Genomic DNA, 23,074 nt, shown 5'->3' with positions numbered 1-23,074 from the left:
CACTGAGTAATAATGCTTCCAAATGGCACTACTTATTCACGTGTTAGAAAGATTGCTTATTGGTATTGAAGTATTTCTGCACTTCTACTCTGATTACCTTTTATATGTTAATAACTTTAAAAAGGTGGCACACAAACTTCAGCATTTCTATTCTGATAACCTTTTATGTCAAGAACATTTAAAAATGACACAATCAATACATTTTATTTGCTATGTAATGGAACCCAGAATACATGGCTGCCTCCTTTATAAAGATTTAATAAAAAACAATGATGCTTACTTACTCAGAAGCACTTTTGGTTAAATTTTAAGCCTCTGCTGAGGCTGCTTCTCATATGCAAGATTTTGGCCTCATATTTTTGGTCCATATTTCATAAAATTGTAGTTTTCTGGCAAACTAGTGGCAAATTATTAAAGACTGATGTTTGAAAATGACGACAGACATTTGAATTTCAGACTTTATGTCATTCAGAAAATTCATGCTAATGCAAAACCTGTTATTCTATCAACATTCTAAGACTGTAAGAGCAATATTCAAAACTTGTCCCTATTTTTGGGGCTTTGTCCCACTTTTATTTATGGCTTTGTCCAGATTTCTTGCTCTAAGAGGTTTAGAGGTATACTGGTTCTTATCACAGGAAATTTCATCCTTAGCTATGAGTAGAAGAAAGGCAATGCATCTTGTTTACCTGTGATATACCTGTGTGCATAACCATGAGATATGATTTTTTTTTTTGTTTTTTGTTTTTTATTTTTGTTTAGTCTAACATACTTTCTTTTTCTAGAAGATGTGACACAATGGATGTATTCATTAAATAAATAATACAGTAGGTATTACTTGACTAAATGCAAAGTATTACCACTTAAAATTGATCTGTTTATTAAGTGACATTTTTATTTTTCAGTAACAGGCACTGATGAGTCTCTGTGATTTGATGCATTAAAAGACATCAGACTGTCTGGTTGAGGGGAAGTAAGATTTACCTACTGCATCACTGTACATTTTGTTAATGGCTGACAAGTTTAACAGGAAGATATCTAGCTTAGCATTGCAATCTGTGGTATGCTTTGCAGAGTTAAACTGTGTTTTCCTAACTTAATAGTTTCAAAACGACATGTAAAGTAGTAAATCCTTTTTTGTGCTGAACTGATTTGAGTAGTTCAACCTGAAATAACTTTTTGCAGATCATTCATTTGCTGGTTTGTCCACTACCACCACTATGCCTAAGGTGTAAAGGCAAGCTCTGGTCAGCCATCTTGTATGTGCATCAACTACTATGGAAATAAGTGATACTTTTTCAAATGCACACATTTCCTAAAACAATAGCACAGTAAAATATTATTTCTGGCCTGCATTGAGCACTGCAGTCTTTAAAAACATGCATGTCTTAGAATCTGACTGCTTCATTTTATATATATTTATGTAAAAGTATGCAGCCATTATACATCTTAGTCTACCTGTCTGTCTATTTCTGTATATATCAATATCTATCTGTATGCAGATAGACAGATACATACATACATACATAAATGCAAGATATATATATATATATATATATATATATATATATATATATATATATATATATATATATATATATAGATATATGCATATTAAGTACATATGAGAACAGGGAGAAAACAAGTTTTAACTCACATACAGACATTCGCACACACACATACACACACACACACACACACACACACACACACACACACACACACACACACACACACACACACACACACATGCATGTTTATATGCATGCATTTACATATATAAAAATAGACAAACAGTCCACTCCTGTAGCTAACCCCAATAGATGGTTTATTAGTCTGCACTTTCATCTCAAGGGACTTCATCAAACTAATACAATTTTAAAAATATATACAAGCATGTATGTGCATATGCCTACATCTGCTAAAAGTACTTATACATGCATGCATATAACAATGTGGTTATCCTCACATAGTCAATACCATATTGAAATGAATAGGAAAGAAGGAAAACTACTTATTATAAAACTCTGGCCTTCACTCCTGAACCTGCAATACCCAGCAGGACAACTGGCCCCCCAGTCCCTTTGCAGATCATCATACTTGTGCTGACAGTGATTCCCAGAGTGGATGACCCTTGTCTGTGATGACAGGTGTTCTTATGCTCCTGCCAAATGTCCACCTTCTTCCACTCTGTGCTGACTGCTGTCTGTTCTAGCTTTGTAAGAAAAAAGGATGAATGTGCCACCTCTTGTTCTCAAATATTTACATAACTATAACACTCTTAGTACAAACCACAGTTAGGGTAGAGGTTTCACAAGAACTGTTGAGCTGTTGAAGACAGCTGAAGCACTCTTGATGCAAACAGCAGTTTAAATTGAAGCTTGCTTGAACTGTTGAGCTGTTAACAGCAGCTAAAACATGCTTGATGCAAACAGCAGTTAGAGTGGAGGTTTGTTAACTCTTACAAGAGCTGTTGGGCTGGTAAGAACAGCTGAAGCACTCTTGATATAAACAGCAGTTTAAGTTGAAGCTTACCAGCTCTTATAAGAACTGTTGGGCTGTTGAAAACAGCTAAAGCATTCTTGATACAAACAGTGATCTTGGTAGGAGCTTCCCAGTTCTGGTTAAACTGTTAAAACTCTTTATTATATAAAACAAATAAAACAAACAATAAAATACAGGATAAGCACTTTCAGTTATGCTTGACCCTCTTGAGATCCTGTTAGAAGTAAGAAAAAAAACCTCCTTTTTAATATAAAGAAGTTGCCACTTCCATTCTGAAGACAACATTCCTTAAAGTGAAAGTTTAAATGTACTTTTTATTTCTCAAGCCTCGCTCTTTTAATATAGGTTTTAGGGGTATTACCCCATTCAAACCTGGGGGATGATCCGCTCTCAGATCCTAATCCACCTTGCTTCTTCAGCTTCCATTTTATTCATTAGGTTACCACCTCATATATTTTCTTTAATGTTTGATAAAGCCATAAATCTAAATGAATGGTTCTCAAATCTAGGAATGTTTTGATATAAGGAATTACTTTCTACCTTTCTTATATCACATAGGTGGCGAACAATGCGTTCATTGAATTTTCTCTTCTTTTTACCTATATAATAAGCTGTGCAGACACTACAGGTTGCAACATATACTAGGTTCCTGCTGTTGCAATTCACTAGCCCTTGGAGAGTATATATCTTCTTTGTTACAGGATGTATAAATGTATCTTGTGTATTAATCCAAGCACATGCTTTTCAGAAACCACATTTGTGTGTACCTCTGTTAGGCCTTGTAGAAGCAGCCTGAACGATATAATTCCTCATCTCTATTCCATCTTTTTGGCATAAAAGCCTCTTTAAATTATTTTCGTTCTTAAATGCAAAGCTAGGTTTTTCTCCTATCAGTTCTTTAATTCTAATATCTGAAGTTAAAATTGCCCAATATTTCTTAACAGTGCCACATATAGCTGCATTGTCTGTACTGTATGTGATCGTACAAGTTACTTTGTGTTCTTTGGAGCAGCTTTCTTTAATCTGTTTCACCTCTTGGTCACTCCTCTTAGAATAATGAGTTCTACCTTTATGTTAACGTATTCACAATATTTGCTCTTTGCCCTTAATAATCTTCTTTTCTTTATACCCTCTTTCCATACAGTTATTCAACAGTTTCTTATGTTCCATCAAATAAATGTCTTAGTTTGTGCAAAGTTTAGATACTCATACTGCCTGATTATCTACTATATTGTGTAAAATGTGTCTGGAATGCATACTTGAGTAGTGTAGCATATGATTACGCCACATAGGTTTTCTTTATACCATTGTTTCAATGCCTTTTATAGAATCTAAACTCAATTTCACATCCAAAAATTCTATTTCATAACGTGAACTTTTAACCTGAAATTTCAGGAAGGTAGTTTTCATGCTCAAAAAAATCGAGGAAATTGTTGAGTGAAGTTTCACTTCCTTCCCATGTAATGAAGATATCATCCACAAATCTACTATACATTAGTAGTTTATTGGTGCAAGTATTTCTGGTATCATCCAACCATTCCTTTTCCCTTTGAGCAAGTACCAGATTGGCATAGCTATTTGCACAGGGGTCCCCATTGCTACCCCCCATCTCTGCCAATAATAAGTATTGCCATAGGCGAACACATTGTTTCCCAGTACCATTTTTAGTAAACTGCAAATTAATAGGATATTAGATAGAAAAGGACTAGCAAATTTCCGAATGGATTATATACCAAACTCATTTGGTATACATATAAATAAATTATTTACATCCAAGGTAACCAAAAGCAAGTCTTCAAACAAGCATCTATTTTCCATACTTCCATGTAGACATTGCAAGAAGTCTGCTGAGTCTTTTATAACAGTGTTTGCTCTGCTCAATAGCTTATTTAATTCATTCTCCAGATAGATAGTGGCTCTCTGACCAACCTCTTCCAACTACTATCAGACGTTTCGGTGGTTCGAGGTAGTCTTTGTGTGTTTTAGGCAGTTCACTAATTACTGGTACAGTTGGGTGAGAGACATCAAAAAAGTCATATAGCTCCTTAGTTATCATCTTGTTCATTAGCATCTCATATAGGCTATCTTTTACATTATTTATCAATACATTTAGATCTTTTCTGCTTAGCAATAAGTATGTTTCTGTTTTGCTGAACAGATCTTCCATTTTAGTTCTGTATTTATTGGAGCTCAACACCACAATAGCTCCACCTTCATCTGCTGGTCTTACCACAATATCGGTTCACTGCCTCAGTTCATTTAACCCTTGGAACTCCTTTTGGGTCAGGTTACGATATTGCTTAAAATTATTCCCTTGCCTGTTTTCATATATCTCTTGTTCACAAAGTCGAATGAACATTTTTACTGAAGGATGAATATCAGGAGCAAAGCTACTCATTTTTTATATATACTTGTCTTTACAGCTTCATCACCATTTTTACTACTAAATATATGCTTCAAAGTAACATTTTGACCAAAGCATTTCAAGTCCGTTACTATTTCATGTAGTGGTGATTGTATAGAGGGTATAAAACTTAAACATTTCTCAAGTACACTTAATTAGTCCTCACTTAGCAGTAACCCAGAAATATTTTTGTATTTAAGAAAGTGGAAAATGCTGCATATAAGTTGAAATGCTTACAATGGCAGTGCTTCCATATGGAGGCCTGCCTTCATCATCAAGTAATTCCTAGGGGACTGCGAGTTAGATACATGCCGAGCTATGACAATGCATATCCTGACTTGCTAGAAAAATGGCAAAAGTTGAATATTGAAACAAGCTTTAGTTATATGAAACTTCTTATAGATTTTTTTAAGCCATATGAGGAAAAACTTAGTAATCTGCTTGAAGTGAAACAAAGAGAACTAGAAGAAATGGATCTGACAGAAAGAAATCTATCACAACTGATTACATTACAAGATAAATTGGATGCCTATGATACTAAACTTAAAGTAGTCAAATGTGGAAAACTAGCTAGAGTATAAAGATTTAAAAAACGGTCATTTATTTGAATGGCCAAAAGAATAACAAGAAGGCACAAATATATCAATGAAGCAAGATGTAGCCCCAGAACATTTGGTCTCAGAACCATTGAATGAAGGGTTTAGACCCTTTAGGAAGCTCAGTAACAGAACCAACAGTAATAATAATAAAATAAAAGAGTAAAATATACCAGGACTAGCAGTGCAGGTTGATGTGCATGCTAATAAGGCATATGTCACAGTGGCAAAGAAACAGAAGAATGGCTGTATAGTTCATCAAGAAGAAGGTGAAATTGTGGTACAAACACAGAAAGAAGATTCTACGACTAAAGTAGGAGAAACAATAATGCCTTTGATTTCTGATAATATGACTTGAACAATCCCTAAAAAAGGATCAACACATGTACCCCTCATGCAACAACTTCCTTTTTAATTACAGAGAAAAACATTCCAGAGCCCGAGGTCGTCAAGCAGAGAGAGGAAAAAAAGAAAAGTGAATTAGATAACCATAAAGTCTCACTCGTAGTAAATATTTCTGCGTTACTGCTAAGTGAGGAGCAATTAAGTATACTTGAGAAAGGTTCAAGTTTTATACCCTATATACAATCACCACTACATGAAATAGTAATGGACTTGAAATGCTTTGGTCAAAATGTTACTTTGAAGCATATATTTGGTAGTAAAGATAGCGATGAAGATGTAAAGACAAGTATATATAAAAAAATGAGTAGCTTTGTTCCTGCTATTCATCCTTCAGTGGAAATGTTCATTCAACTTTGTGAACAAGAGATACATGAAAACAGGCAAGGTAATAATTTTAAGCAATATCGTAAGAGGTGGCATGTTCATCCTTTTTTCTTACATATTTAACAAATATAACATATTTTATATTTGTTTGAACGGCCTTTAGTGGTCTTTGTGCTTTCTGTTCTACCTTTGGCCAGTATGACTCCTGCAACAGGAAGTGACGGATCTTGGTCTCCATGTCATACCTGATGGCCTGCAGGAGGTAGAGAAAGATGTTGGTCTTCTTGTCAGATTAGCTTGGGGCTTGACCATTGGCCTTTATAGCTGCTTTCCCATGAAGTGACAATAGTAAACAGAAGTATGTATGTACAGTCCAAGGGATAGGAGAGTGTGAAACCACACCTTCTGATATGTGACTTCCACATGGCAAACCCATGCAACCATATAGAGTTAGTACCTATGGAAGTGGAAGTGATGGCAGAGTCAAGTCTATTTTACTCATTGGAAAGAAGCATTCATATAAACTCCCACATCTGCTTTTCAGAGCTACTGCTTCTTTTACTATGTAAAACAAAAGCCATGGGCATTCCAACAACTGGACTTGTCTTGCATTTGCACATTAATATACTGCCAAGGCTGCCAAAATGTCCTTATGATATTAATATAAGAAGTAATGAGATGATTGCCTTGCCATTTATGCTGGTTATAAAATTTCAAGATATAGCAATTGTTAATGTTGGCAAACAATTTAATTGTTTTAATTTTATTTATTGACACTTTTTGGTAAGTGATAAGGTGCGGTGCTGTTTGATGTGTATAGCTGGTTTAAGATACAGTCCACTTCTGCTTAAGTGGTAACATACCAGATATAGTACCACAATATATATCTTGCTTAATTTTGGTTGAAAAATGCTAGAAGCAAGCACATGTTATCGTACTCAACACCCCTAAGCATAGCTCACCCACAAGCAGCCAAATGCAGTTTATGCCTGTGAGAGGAACTACACTTGTGCACAGTGCTACAATTCATTCATCTTACTTTGGCTAAGCTTTGTTTGCATAAGAACTGGGTAAATGAACCACAATTCATGCTAATACCCTTGCAGCCACCATTTTAGCAGCACTCAGCCAAACTTGTGCAAAATAGATAAAAGAAAAGTAACAGATATTTTCTCTTGCACATTAATGTGAAATGAAGCAAATTCAGTTAGGAATATTAGTGGGACAAAATTTTTTTTGGGGGGTAAGGTGTAGTAGATTTAAAATTTATATATACAGATGTATATGACAATTAGTGTTAGGTGTCATGTTTTAGAGATGTATTCATGGATGAGGAAGACCTATCACAATTAATGCTTATAGAAAATTTTAAGGGAGAAAATACATTTCAACAGTGTTGCTATAAATACATGATAAAAGTATAAATGATAGATGCTTGCACTAGTCCACAGCTTTGCAGCTTTTTCTTTGTCATTCAGGATGCCTGATTTTAATAGTAAAAAAATGTTACACTGCAGTTATGTGACATGTTGGGAAGTTTATATTACTTTATTGACTTATTAATGTTATCTGCAAATATAATATTGTATTGAACTTAGGCATTATGGCTGAAAGTCTTGTCTTCATTCATTAGGTTAGTACAGATGTGCTTTTGTACTGTACTTAGGTGTCAGGAATGAAATGAAAGCCTTGTTTTTTTGGTTATGTTAATGCTGGTATACACTGACACTAAACTTAGTTGTCTGGACTGGCAATCAGTCATAATGCATTCAGTATGGATGATGTTTTCACTACTTTGTTACTGAGTTCATGTGTATATTTCATGTGTGTAACTCTGGCCTCAGTAAGAGCAAAATGTATGCTTTCTTTCAAGTGACAACATGATTCAGCAGCAGGGATCCAGACAGGGAGGAGATCATTTCAGCCATGAATAGAACCACATCTTCATGGAGGCTGTCAGGATATGTCAAGCAAGTGGCTTTATGGCAAAGTGGTGGGAGCAAAATAAGCTGAAAGAGCCATAGTATGGAGCAGAGTGGTTTTGGCTAAAAATGCAGTTGAAGGGAGAAACTGCACATTGATAATGTTCAGAAAGAGGGCCGATGACATGGCAGCACATGCAGCTCAAAAGCTAGGCAAAATGCAGTAGGTCATAGTAGTACTCTTGAGGGACCTCCAACATTTTTATCAGATGATGAGGAATACCTTCTCTTCATATGGGGAGTTAAATACAACACCGGTGAGAATGTGACAAGCATAATCAAAATTAGTCTGGATACCAGCATGTATTGACCTCAACAGCAGCTACACTCATCCACATATGAATTATTACATTTCTGATGGCAAAACTACATAAATAGAAATAGTTCAGAGGGTAGCTGTGTACATGTAATGCATGACATATCTTCAGGTGCCCCCTTCATTTCTGTCATGTAGGAAAGTGGCCAGAGTTTGAATAATAAATGTACTTATCACCTTATATGGTGCGATGGTTCAAGGTGTCTGTAACAACATCATTACTACTCATCCACAGGCACAACACTTCCACAGTGCCAGCACAGCCCAAATATGACAGGAGGATGGCTATTGGCAATGATGTTATAACTGTCATATTGATGACACATCCTGTGGACACAACACTGCACAACATGTACATAACTCTGCAGGCAATAACATAGACTCACAGTGTCAGGTATATAAGAGCATTACATTGCAATTGGCACAGGGTGGGCCCTCAAGCAGTTTGCTGAAGTATACAGACACCTTCAGGAAGATAATGCCTATGCAAAGAGGTGCCATGTGAAGAAACATGTACCAGCTAACCCCAGGCACACAGAAAGCCTTGGCTACCCAGTAATAGATGTGCTGAGACATTGTTCAGGTGCAGTCCACTGCCAAAGAGAGTCAGCTGGAGATGGTCAGAGTGATATATGCTTCATGTGAGTATTTCCTCCATGAGAATAGCAGACAGCATAGATAATGCCATGATCACACTCATGCTCAGCATGTTGACACAAACAACAGCCCTCTCTGCCTCCATGCAAACACTAGTCAAGGCCTACCAGGCTCAGTTTGAAAATAATAGGTTCATAGGTTCATACTAAGCTATCTGCCCTAGGGCATTTATAAGCCTAGCCAGAGTGTGTTTGGCTTTCGCCACCCATTTTAAATTAATTTTGCTATGCCCTCTTTTGAGGTTAGTATACTGTGCCTCTGTCTAACAGTGACACAGAAGTGATAACCGGGGTAAACCTACGATCTCCCATCCACTCATCAAGATTCCTCTTGAAGAGAGTCAATGAGGGACTCTGCCTAACCTGGACTGGGATTTTATTCCAGAGTGAAGGGAGCCTCTGGGTTATGAATCTGTCCTTCCAGCATGTCCTATTTATTTCAGTGCTGAGGTTCAAGTCTCTCGAGCACGTAGCATGATGGGATTTGGATTTTCTGAGGTGCAGCATGTCCATTAATTTCGGGTTGGACATGGCTTTATACGTCAGGCACAGATTGCCTCTGAGCAGGCGGTATGCCACTGAGTAGAGCTGGAGTTTCTTTAACCGGGAAGCATATGGCATCTGTTTGAACCCTTTGATCCTCTTGGTGAGGTACTTTTGGGGTCTTTCCAGTTGCTGCAGGTGTCTGGTAAGGTACATCCCAAAAGGGGCATTGTACTCAATTATGGGCCTGATGAGGGATGAGTAAAGAGGCACGATGACCTCCCCTGATCTAGATGTGAATCCCTTCATGATTAGGTGGGCTATATAAAATGTTTTTCTAACCACTTTGGCCACATGGTTTTCAAATGAGAGATTGCTATCAACTTGGGTCCCCAGATCCCTAATTACTTCTTCCATACTTAATGGATTACCACCTATGTGGTAATTTGCGGGCACTTTGTTTTTGCCAAAGGGGATGACTATACACTTTTTGGCATTTAGCTTGAGGCCATGGCTCTGGCACCAGTTGTCTGTTTCTATGAGGCCCTTTTGTAGGATGCTTGTGTCGACTGGAGAGTCGATTATGGCGCCTAGTTTGCAGTCATCTGCAAACTTGGTCAGCCACAGTCCTTCCATGTTGGCCTGTACCTCCGAGAAATATATACCGAACAAGAGAGGTCCCAGGACTGAGCCTTGTGGGACGCCACTTGTAACTGGTTTGGAGTCTGACATGGCTCCATGTGGGTTCTGTCCTTGAGCCAGTTTACAACCCATCTAGTGACATAGGGGTTTATATTTAAGCTGGTGAGCTTATCTATAATGCCCGAGTGGGGTATTGTATCGTAGGCTTTTGCGAGGTCCAGGTAGGCTGTGTGGACCACCTTCCCCTCATCAATGGCCTTGGTGACTGTTTCAAAGAAATCAACCAGGTTTAAGAGGCAGGATCTGCCCTTAACAAAGCCGAACTGGGTAGAATCCAGTGTCTGTAGTTCCCAATATCTTTATTTATGAGGTCCATGATGATCCTTTCCATAGCTTTGCAGACCAAGCTAGTCAGACTTATGGGGCGATAGTTTCCAGGATCCATTGCGGCACCACCTTTGTGGATAGGGACCACTGTTGCTGTAAGCCACTCTTTGGGTACATATCCTGTAGTAAGGCTGAGATTGAACAATAGTTTTATGTTTAGGTTTAGCTCTTCTTGGAGTTCATGTAGGACATAGCCCGGGACACCGTCTGGTCCCATTGATGCTGTGTTTTTTGCTTTGAGAGGGCAGCTCTTACCTGAGCATCTGAGATGTCAGGGGGGCAGCACTCTGCTGGGATAGATATTTGCCCTTTTGGTGGGGAGGGGGGGGGAGTTTGCGCTGAACCTGTCAGCTAGGATGTTGGCAATGTCTGTGGGTTCGGTGTATTTTTTGACATTTTGGACTAATTCTGAGCATTTCTGGGAATTCCCACCCAGGTTCCTAACATAACTGAAGAAAGCCTTGTGATTATCCTTAGTGTCCTGTGCAATTTTTCTCTCGAAGCTGGCCTTAGACGATTTTATGAGTGCCCGTAGTTTTTTACTAATACTGATCAGAGATGCCTTCCCTTTTTGGGATTTTGCTCTATCATGTAGTAGCTTCCTCCTTCTATTGTATAGTTTGTTTATGGCTGGGGTCCACCAGACAGGACGCCTGCCTTTGGAGGATTGGGTCTTGGTTTTATTTGTGATTGCATGATCCATGCATTCCTGAAGGTGTTCATAGAATGCGTTTATAAAGGATTCTGCGGTCTGGGCAGTATTTTCCACAGGCCCGGGGGCTTTGAAGGATTCCATCTCGGTTTTGAGGAGTGTGAAATTTGCTTTAAAGAAGTTTTTCACTGTGGTTTTCTGGGGTCAGGATGTGAATATCCAGTGAGATTAGTTTATGGTCTGATCTTACCAGTGAGGGATACACTTCTGGTCTGGAGCATAGAGCCCCCATGTTGGTGATGATCAGGTCCAGTATGTTATCCCCTCTTGTGGGAGTGGTAACAAGCTGTTCCATAGCATTTGAGTTTATAAACTCTAGGAACCTTTGGACTAGGGTGTTGGAGCTAGAGTAATGCTCCCAGTCTATGTTTGGGTAGTTGAAGTCGCCCAATATAATGGTGTTTGGAGAGACCTTCATATTTTTCAGTGTTCTCAGGAAGGCCGAGTGGGGTTCCTGGGTTTGGGAGGATGGTCTGTAGCAGGCTATAAACTGGAAGGCAGTTTTACCCACAGTTAGTTGCACATGGATAGTTTCTGATGCTTCGTGCTGTGCCACCAACCTGGAGGTGTGGGTATCTTTGACGAATATTGATACTCCCCCTCCTTTTGTGGTTCGGTCCAAGTTTTGGGGCTGAAAAGCATGGTATGAGGTATAACCTGGTAGTGCTGGGGTGCTCTTGGGAGCCTTGAACCAGGTTTCTGTTACTGCACATATATCGATGTTCTCCATGCTAAGGAGAGCTTTGAGTGTGTGCATCTTGAGGTTTAGACTTCTGGCATTGAGTAGCATGACTCTTAGTTTCTAATCCCTTGTGATACCTATGGAGGTGGGTTTGTCTTTTGAGCCTTGCCTAAAAAAGGCACTATGGGGGTGGCAAGAGCCTTTGCCAATATCCGAAAGCTCAGGGGTGACAGGTGCAAGCCGTCCCTAGCGAAGCATCATGGCTTGTCAAGCATGTCATCCTAGGCTGACAGGCATTGGATCCCCTTTGAATGACACCAATACTTAAGCCAATTGTTGAAATTGATCATCTTGTCTTCATATTGTGGCATCATTCTTGGTGAGGGTAAGATGCTACTCAAGGTCAGGGTCATACCGGCCTGGGCTACATGTTCAGAGAGCTCCTCTATGTCTCTTTTCATGTAGTCCAGGGAGGTACGTCTCAGGTCATTCACACCAGCATGGACAATGACTGAGTCATATTTGTACTTGCCTTGGAGTGACCTGAGTGCTTGTGTTATGTGGCAGATCCTAGCGTCCGACAGGCAGCTCACTGTGACCTTCTCCTTGTTCAGCCTGGTGAGCGGGACATCAGTGTGCCTGACGATAGAGTCACCTATTACAAGTGTATCAGGTGTGTTGTTTAGCCTTAAGGGCTGTGACTGTTTGGCACACTGGCTTTGTGAGCTATGTGTTGCACGTGTTTTGTTTTGGGGTAGCGGTTGCTTGGGTGTCTGCTTTGGAGGTCTCTGCTGCTTAGGCAGATTTTTATTTAGAGCCTCCGAGTATGTTTTTGTGTGTTTATGTGTTTGGTTTGCTGTCGTGGTAGGTCTATGTGAGACTGGAATTGTAATGAGTGTGATTTCCTTCTCCTCCTGACTGGTTACGCCAGTACTGAGTTGAGAGAGCTTAGCCTCCAGTTTGGTTATATGGTTTCATCTCTCACATGTGTTGGAATTTGTTGGGAGGAGAAGAGGGTTGTCTGTGTACATGAGGCAGTTGTGACATTGCCTCAAGATTCCCAGATTCACCAGCTGGACCAGAGAGGAGATTGACAACTGACCTTTGGACATGCTAGAATAGTATTGGGAATTTCTTTATAATTGAAAAAAAGGGCCAATGGGGAACAAGGTACTCAAGGGCAGTTTGTGAGGGTGTAGTGCTTTTAATTTTTTAGTGCTGACTTATATAATTGCTTTAGTAAGCAAGTGACAGGCTTTAGAGTAGGAATAGGGTATTTATTATGAGAACTAGATCAGTTCTAAGAGAGAAAGTGAAGAGCAGACTTTGTGGAGCCGAGAATGGTTTAAACCCAATTAAGCGGAGCTGCCCGATGCTGCGCTATGTGCAAAATCACGCAAAGCCGGGCCAAAGCGGGTTTTATACAGGGGACTTGAAAGAGCTAGAAATTGGCCCAAAACGGCCAATAGACTACCAGATTCTTGTGCTGGGAACACTCCTCCAGGGATAGATAGGCTGTTCTAAGCTTCTCACTGCCACTGGTGAACAAAGAAGCCTCCCTTTATCCAAGAAAGGAAATGGGCAACACAGGAACTTTCCAAAAGTCCAGTATACAGATAAGCCTGTATTTGGACTACTCTAGGTCAGGAAAGACAGGAAACAAGGATAATATATATTTTTTTTCTTTTTTGCAACAAACAGCAGGAAAATGCAATAAATATAATGACCAGGGACTCTGTCTAGATGTATTGGTGTAAAGTAAGATGCTCACCATGTGATGTTTCAGGAAAGTACTGTAAAAAATGGATTGAGACTAAATGTACAAGAAGGCAGGCAGGCCTCATCAGAATTCATCTATATTAAACAAGAACCTTTCAGTTGAGGTCTCAGTCATGCTTTACTGTGAGATCAATTTTGTATGATGACCTGCGTTGAGTATGTCATGTCTTTACAGAAAGTCAGAATCAAGCTTACATGCTAGCACTTCCTCATGATCACAGTCACCATCATCCGCACTATCCTTAGAGGACATTGTGTTGGGTATATTTGACCTGTCATTAGACAGGATACACAATGCTCGTACTAAAAACTTTGCGTGGTTCAGTTGAGCAGCATCTGTTTGACATGAGTAATGTTATTGTTTAAAATAAGAGAAAAGGTTGTCAAACATCAAAACTTAATAAAGAAAGGAAGGGGGGCCTGCTGACTACAAAGTGGAAGAATACTGAGGGCATCCTACCCATTGGGGATGTATAATTGCAATAGTACAAAAAATCTTCCCAGACACATTATCATGCTGCAATTTCTCCAACAAATCTTTGCAGATATACTATCATGGTACCATTTCACACTCAGCACTACACAAATGACAATCACTACTACTTTTGATGATGTAAGAGTTGGCGTCTATAACAGAAGAAATTAATCTGATATCCAGTGCCATCATAGAGAAAGAACTTATTTTAAATATAATTGAAAAAGGAACAGAGACAGAAAAAAATGCCCTAAGAAATGCAATACAGTTTTCCTTTCTTGTGGAATTGAACACATCTTGTAAACAACAAGGTGGAATACCATACCAATGCATGCTTATGTATACACATTTCAACCATTTACTATCTGAAATCCTTTATGAGAAATTCTTAACTAATGACCTTTCCTGCACAAGCAGTACTACTGCTAAACTTATGACCCAAGTATTTCACTGCAGATCCCTAAAATAAACAATACAGTAGAAATTATCATACTCAACATTTTGTTTTCTACAAATGCAATTCACTGCACAGATGTCAGTGAACAGTCATACTGCCACAAAACAAAACAAAAAAAAAATCATAAAACTGTTAACTATACTTAAAAAGAAAGAATTTCCTAAAAGATAAATAAGACTGCCTCATGTATAGTGATAGCAAGCTTTGCACTTCACAGTATAGCCCATACATAGCACTACATGGATCATTTGCAGTTCATATACTTTTCATAATACAAATAACATTAACCTGAATGTCATGGTCCATTGTTTTGGACTAGATGCTGTCTCTTTGGTTGCACAGCCCTCTACTATGTAGCAGCCTGACACATGATGTCCCATACTACTGCTGCTGGTGGCCACCACCACTATTGGCAGTGGTGGAAGGACTGATAGCAGCAGTTGCACTGCCATCATGTGATACTTCACCACCAGACTGGTGCATGATCATGTTGTACAGACTCCAGCATAAGAAAAGCAGCCTACATGCAGTAGCAGCGTCATAATAAAAGATTTCTCCAGACTCATCCAGGTAATGGAAACAGGCTTACAGCAAGTCAGACACTCACTCAGTGACTGTTTGTGCTAACTTTCCTCTTAAGCTCTCCAAGGGTTAAGAACTGGTTTTGTCAGCAAGGTTTAAGTATGTAGCCTCCATTACTTGAAAAGATAAGAAATAAATGGGGGGAACATAACAAGGGAAGAGTAGATTAGTATTAAGCAATATATTTTCAAAACTCTACTTAATTGCATAAACATAGTTAAAAATTTCTCTTACCAACCAGTTGACCAGGGGGCATCTTAACATGCAGGAAGAGGTGGTAGAGTGAGCTACTGTGCCAACTATGGGACATTCTTCTTTTGGTACCTGATGGGTCCTTAATGTCAAAGGGTGCAATCCATTGCACTAAGTACCTCAGATAGGTGTACTACCCCCCAGAAAACACACATGGTTCTGGCTCAGTTGTGAGGTGATACTAGAAGATAAATATACTCATCCACATGTGTGGTGAGTATGTTGAGGGAGCTGCTGAAATGTTATCAATGTAGAAGCCTGAAAAAGACCCAATGTGTCCCCCAAATGTCTTTGGTTGTTCCCCATGGGAGGTATAGAGAGGAGTTTGCACACCTTAGTGACTACAGGTACAGTGATGCCGCATATTCCCTCCATTTCCCATTTGTGGTTCATACAAACTCACTAAAGCCCTTACAGTATCCTTACACACTCTAAATCTACCAATAATTTCTTGATCAGCAAAGTTATAATGAATTAATCTTTATCTGTATTGACAGCTCCTTGGCCAGCAAGTGCTATTGGTCTCCTGCAGTTTTGGCTTGGTCAAAACAAGCAGCTCATACTAAGAAATAGCTAGGCTGGCAACTACAGCAAGCATCTTTGCCATTTGTGAAGTAGAAAAATGGTTAAAACTTTACTTTTTTATAATATCTCTGCAAATGGTGCACAAATAGATAAAAAAGTATGATTTACAAACAGGCAGGAACAGTGCTAATTGGCATGAGAATATATGAGTCTGTTCCCATTGGCATTTTATTAATTGTTCATTTGCATCAGTCAATTAAAAGTGGATCATGCCAAAGCTGCATTTATACTCAGCCTGCACAGATTGTATTTATGCCTCAGAGCAACGACTATGAATATTACCCTTTATTTTCTTAAGCAGAGCAAATATGTTCTTCAAGGAGATCTTCCACTATATATGGTAAATATTTATATGTATACGGTGGTGGTGCTCCGGTAGCATTGTCACCTCACAGTAAGATGTTGTCCTGTTTGATTCTCAGCTAGAGTGTCTTCTGTGTGGAGACATGCGAGAATGGGTGTACCTTCATTGAAGGTTGTGCGTCAGAGCCAGCAACTTGGCATGTAAAAATCTACTGCCAATCATTAGCGGACCGGAGTTCTGCTGTGGTGATCCCTAACCGGGAAAAGCCAAAATATGCAACATAAGTATATGCACAAAAACTCACATGTATGAGTGTACACACACACACACACACACACACACACACACACACACATATATATTTGGCTGCAGAACTTCATAACTGCCAAAACTTGGAACTTTTTTTTTGCTCTGGTACCTTGCTTTTGGGAGGAACAACAGCGCAGATCTAAATAAGTGGTTAGACTTCTTTTTTGCTTTGAGGTTGGAAGTTATGGGCAGATTTGCATTAACAGTAAAGTTTTGTGAGTGCATCCATCTCATAAAAACATGTTGTTATCTTTCAGCTTTTCCCGGTTAGGGGTCGCCACAGCAGAACTCTGGTCCACTAATGATTGGCAGTAGATTCTGATAAACGCTGAGCTGCCAGCTCGACGTTCAACCTTCAACAAAGGCACACCCATTTACGCATGTCTTTCGAAAGCCCACCCAACTGCAGGGAGGACATGCGGACTCCACACAGAAGGCACTCCCCGCACTCCAGCCAAGAATTTAATGGGATAACCTCTTGCTGTGAGGCAACAACACTACCGCTGCACCGCCATGGCAATATATACAAAAATCCAGCCTTACAAGACCTGATCAGCCTCTTCTCCAATAACCGAGAACTTAGATCCACTAACAAGACACTAATCGCAATCTCCAAAAGCCATTACAGCTCTGGTGACTCCCTGTATTCTACCAACATTGTCAAGACTTGGAACTCCCTACCACTACAAATCAGGGTAAAACCTAACAAAACCATGTTTGAAAAGCAGCTTATTTCCCACCCAAACAACTCCTGGACATGCAACTGCCTAGCACTTGGCTGACATATTCTAACTCCTTCCCCAACCCACTATCCAAGCTCTTTAAAACTCCCACAGATGCACTATATATTACCACACATTACTTGTAACTGCCTAGCACCTGGCTGACATATTCTAATGCCTTTCCCCTACCCACTATCCAACCTCCTCTTTAAAACTCCCACAGATGCACTATATATTATCACACGTTACTTGTAACTGCCTAGCACATGGCTGACATACTCTAACTCCTTTCCCCTACCCACTATCCATCCTCTTTAAAACTCTCACAGATGCACTATATATTATCACACGTTACTTGTAACTGCCTAGCACCTGGCTGACATATTCTAACTCTGTTCCCCTACCCACTATCCAACCTCCTCTTTAAAACTCTTACAGATGCACTATATATTATCACACATTACTTGTAACTGTCTAGCACCTGGCTGACCCATTCCAAGTCCTTTCCCCTACCCACTATCCAACCTCTTTAAAACTCCCACAGATGCATTATATATTATCACACGTTACTTGTAACTGCCTAGCACCTGGCTGACATATTCTAACACCTTTCCCCTACTCACTATCCAACCTCTTTAAAACTCCCACAGATGCACTATATATTATCACACGTTACTTACCAACTCACTGTCACCTACTCCCCACTGTCCCATCTATACCCACTAACTCTCCCCTAGACTAAGTTGAAAAGCTTTCCCTTAAAATATCAATATACCTCATATGAACTTGTCTACATTCTCCTTCTTTTTTAGTTTTTCCTTTCTTGTGTTAACTTCAGCACGTCTTCAAGATTATCTCTACTAAATATACTGTATGAACAACCATCATATGTTACTACCTGCTATACTTTTAATTGTATGTCTAAACCACTATGTTTATGTAAATAGCTTGTGCAATCATATGTTGTTATCTGCTGTATTTTTATAAGTGAATGTGTAAACCACAATGCTCATGTAAATGTCTAATGTATAGTATGTTAGCAATTGTTCTCCTCGGGCCTCCACTGAAAATGGACAGCTCTGTCCAGTCAGACCTCCCTGGTAAACAAATGTAAAATAAAATAATAAATAAAAAGGAGTCAAAATATAATTTTCAAAATGATCTTGCTGCTGACACAGTGAGTCAGAAGCATTTATAAGAAATTACAGTTGCTTTTGTTACTGCCTGTTATCTGTAGTACACAGTCTTAAAACTAATGTAAACCTCCTTTTGGCAGGTGAAGGACTTACACAATTAGATGTAGAAATTGCATTTATATCTCATTTAATAAATATGTAATAGCATAGTAATAACTTTATAACTGTTATCTCAAAATATGTTTTATGGCACTCAGATTTTACTTTATTTATTTTAAGATCTCTTTCCTAAAATATGTAGCTGACATGTATTTACTCAGTCACATCTTTATTGTCTTATTTTTTTTTTAATTCCATTTTACACTCACAGCTCCATATGGTATCATGACATTTCTAGCAGTAGACTTTGGCCAACAAGTGTATTAGCAATTTAGAACAGGCAGCACAAGATGCTTAAAATCGCAACAAACAAAGTAACACAAAGACTGTCAGTCATGGGTGTACTGCAGTAAATATTAATCACGGTTTGTCACATTTTTCAAAATGTTATATTTACATTTGCAGTTTCATAGCTTCGGGGCTTAAATTTTAGATATAATGTGAAATGACATAGCGGGAGTCAGAAAAATGCATGGCAACAGTTAAGAGTATAATACACGAAACTAGAATTTCTAGTTAATTCCTAGTAATTATGAATATATGCTATATTTTCAAATGTATAGTAAAATTTCCTAAACCAGCTGACTTACAAAGTATTGCATGATATCAAATGAAGTCTGAAGCCCTAGGTAATACTGAAAAAATAGGTCACTGATTCCTGCATTGGTACTTGTGCAGCTTTGGAGACACTCTGAATGCTAGTTGTTATTGTTAAATATACAAATAGGTAAACTATTTTCATTTTTATAAACATTTCAGTAAACAAGCATCTAGAAAATCATTTCTTACCATCATCACAAAGCCTTACGTCTTCTCGATGAACATTTATGCTGCTGAATCTATATCTCTAGTTTTTTCAATTTTCAAGATATGAAAATCTGTTTAAAAATATAAAAATATAACTCTGATACTTTCTATTCTATTACATTATAGTATTGCATTTAAGACTGTGAATTACTTTACTATTGTCTGTGGAAAGAAGACTTTGCAAAACATTACTGTGTTTATTTTTCTGTACCTTTTACTGTTCACTCATTACTGTTTGTTTAGTCTGCTTTTTAACTTGATTTAAAATAATTCTTAGGAATTTAAGGATGTATGCAGGGTGCTAAAGGAATGACATTCTACATCTGTTCTGAATGAACTTAAGTATCAGGTATCACCTGACAGCAGAAAATATCAATCTATTATATCTGGAGGTGCAGCTGGAAAAATGCATATGAAGAGGAAAAGGAAGGCTTTAAAAATGTGTGCATGAGTGTGTGTGTGTGTGTGTGTGTGTGTGTGTGTGTGTGTGTGTGTGTGTGTGTGTGTGTGTGTGTGTGTGTACGCACGTACATGCATGCATATGTGTGTGTGTGTGTGTGTGTGTGTGTGTGTGTGTGTGTGTGTGTGTGTGTGTACGCACGTACATGCATGCATGTCTGTGTGTGTGTGTGTGTGTGTGTGTGTGTGTGTGTGTATATATATACGCATGTACATGCGCGCGCGCGCGCGTGTGTGTGTGTGCGTGTGTGTGTGTGTGTGTGTGTGTTTGTATGTGTGTGTATATCTGTGTTTATCTGTGTGTTAATGCAAAAACGTAGTCCACTGCTTTCCAGACCCACACACCCCTGCCATACAGTACTACAAGTTAATAGGCTGTCTGTTCACGTTACCACTATCTGTAAATAATAGTATAGTATGGTCTATTGAATGTGTTAAAGACCATGTAACTGTGAATATTATGTTGGTCACATGACTTTGAACTATATTGGACCTGTTGTGAGGTATCTAAAAAAGAAAATGGTATCTCTGTACCTTGTCGAAAAAAATAGATTAGGTTAGATGTAGTCAAGTTCAGTTTTCTAACTGTAAAATCCTCAGTTGCTTTTATCTATCTGAAAGCATGCAGGTGCATTTTCCAAGTGTATGCCAGCAGTAGTTCATTTACTTTCGCAGATGTTATTGGTAGGAACAGAATTGTAATTAATCTTTGTGAAAGGTTTTATTGCCATCTCACACATTTTCATAGCACTCCATCACAGAACCTGTCTGTACATTGCTAGTACGACTGCATTAGCCCATTTCTGTAGCAGACTGCATTTTTGTCATTTAGTCTTGCATTACTATCATTCCTTATCGCACAAACAGCAGAAATAGACCCTTTTAGTCATGTTTAATGTCAGAAATGCATCTTTGCTTAACAAAAGTTTGTTTGATTTTGTGTGTGTAACTTGACTACCTAAAGCTGCAACTTATGTACCTTACAATTGCATGGACAGTTCAGACAAACTGAGTCCAGGGCACTAAACTGTGCCCAAAGCACATCAGAATTGTACATTCAGTTTTATTTAACTTGCATATTAAGTACAACATTTTGTATCCAAACTAAATCATAACATTACATTCAGCATCAGAGCCCAGTTAAATTTTGACTGCTTAGTTATTTATCAACAGTACCGGGGAACAAATCCTTACTGCTTCTCATTCACATACTTACTCTGGGTTTCATTAATATATTAAATTTGTGATTATCCCATGCAGATTTCACAAACTGTACTTTACTGTTGTTTCAAGCATACGACTTTAACTGCACATTTGACTCTATATCACTCGTATTCTGTTGCTGAGCCTTTATTTTTTTCTCTATGTTTAAAACACTCAGATGAAAATCTAAATACGTAATTCCTTGTTTGTTTTCCTTTGCTCCTTTTCATACAAACAACCACAGCATTTGCCCTGTCTGAGTCTTCACTGCTAATTTACCATGCACCACGTTACCTGACCACAAATCAACAACTTCAGTTTCATTCTTTTTTTTTTATTATTACATTTTTTTAATCTTTGTCATATTTATTACTTCCACATTCTTCTAAAACAATGCAATATATATTTTTTGCATTATTTCATTACACTTTCAGAAGATAGCTCTAACATTTCTTCACACTTCTTTACACAACCATAAGCAATATTCATTGAGTGACATTACTTTTATAGTTTTTAAATGTGGTTTTTCACTTTATATTTACATAAACTGCCACAATTTTCTACACATCCTTCTCTTCTGTAATGCTTTTGGGTTGCACATTAGACAGCAATCTGTAAGCTTTTCTAATATTGAAGATTAGCTTTTCTCACTGTCTACTATTTAAATGGCCATTTGTTAGGCTACAAACTATTCCATTTCAGATTAATTCAGTTAAATGGCAAGTCATAAGCTCTATTTCTTAATTCAGTGTGATAGGCATTACTAATGTCCTGTACCCCTTCAGTTCTTGTGAAAAATATATATGCCATATAAGTTAAATTATTCCTTTGTTTACAGTATGCATGGAGTCGACTATTTATTACTGCTAGCTTGGTTCGCTTGTTTATGACAAGGAGAAGCAACAGAATATATCCTCTATCTAACCTGCCTTTGAGGCAACTTGCAGTAAGAAATAGCTCAAATCTTTGAATCCAATACTTCCTCGTTTTTAGAAAGTTTTGCCTGCAAATTCAGAGGTACATTATGCCATTGCTTCTAACCACAAACTGAAGCTTTTTGTGACAATTACACTGTAGACAGAGAGGAGATCAAATTGAATGTTTTTGCATTTGGAAGGTGAGAATTATATATTGTTTCCAGTCAATAAAAAAAGCTTCCAGTAAATAAAAAAACATGATTAAAGGCAGAGTGACTATGTTGTTAGTTTACCATCTTATTATGCCTGGAATAGTGGCATGCAAAGAAATGCAACGTTATTAGCAAAATAACAAAAGCAATCAGTGTAACTTTTATAAATGCAGAAGGAACAGAAAATAATTTTCCTTCTGACACTTTGTCAGATCTGCAATAAAAAGGATTTGGTTATACAAGTCAAGATGTAATAGAGGCGTTGAATGCGCACAAAGATATCTTGATATTTCCTCTGTTCATTTTTATTCCAGACTGTAAAGCCCAACCCATTCATAGGTTCATAGGTTCATAGGTTCATACTAGGCTATCTGCCCTAGGGCATTTATAAGCCTAGCCAGAGTGTGTTTGGCTTTCGCCACCCATTTTAAATTAATTTTGCTATGCCCTTTTTCGAGGTTAGTATACTGTGCCTCTGTCTAACAGTGACACAGAAGTGATACCTGGGGTAAACCTACGATCTCCCATCCACTCATCAAGATTCCTCTTGAAGAGAGTCAATGAGGGACTCTGCCTAACCTGGACTGGGATTTTATTCCAGAGTGAAGGGAGCCTCTGGGTT

The 23,074-nt window shown here is 38.3% G+C and overlaps 1 protein-coding gene across 1 annotated transcript in view; it reads left to right on the top strand.

The window, feature by feature from the left end:
* Positions 1–23,074, top strand: part of LOC122815386 (epiphycan-like) — a 365,285-nt gene that overhangs the window by 151,858 nt on the left and 190,353 nt on the right. The window lies entirely within an intron of this gene.

Source organism: Protopterus annectens, chromosome 11.part0 (genome assembly GCF_019279795.1).
Source record: "Protopterus annectens isolate FY-2018-M chromosome 11.part0, PAN1.0, whole genome shotgun sequence".
Lineage (NCBI taxonomy): Eukaryota > Metazoa > Chordata > Ceratodontiformes > Protopteridae > Protopterus > Protopterus annectens.
Note: the sequence above shows the minus strand (reverse complement) of the source record. Positions and strands in the feature narration are given on the sequence as shown.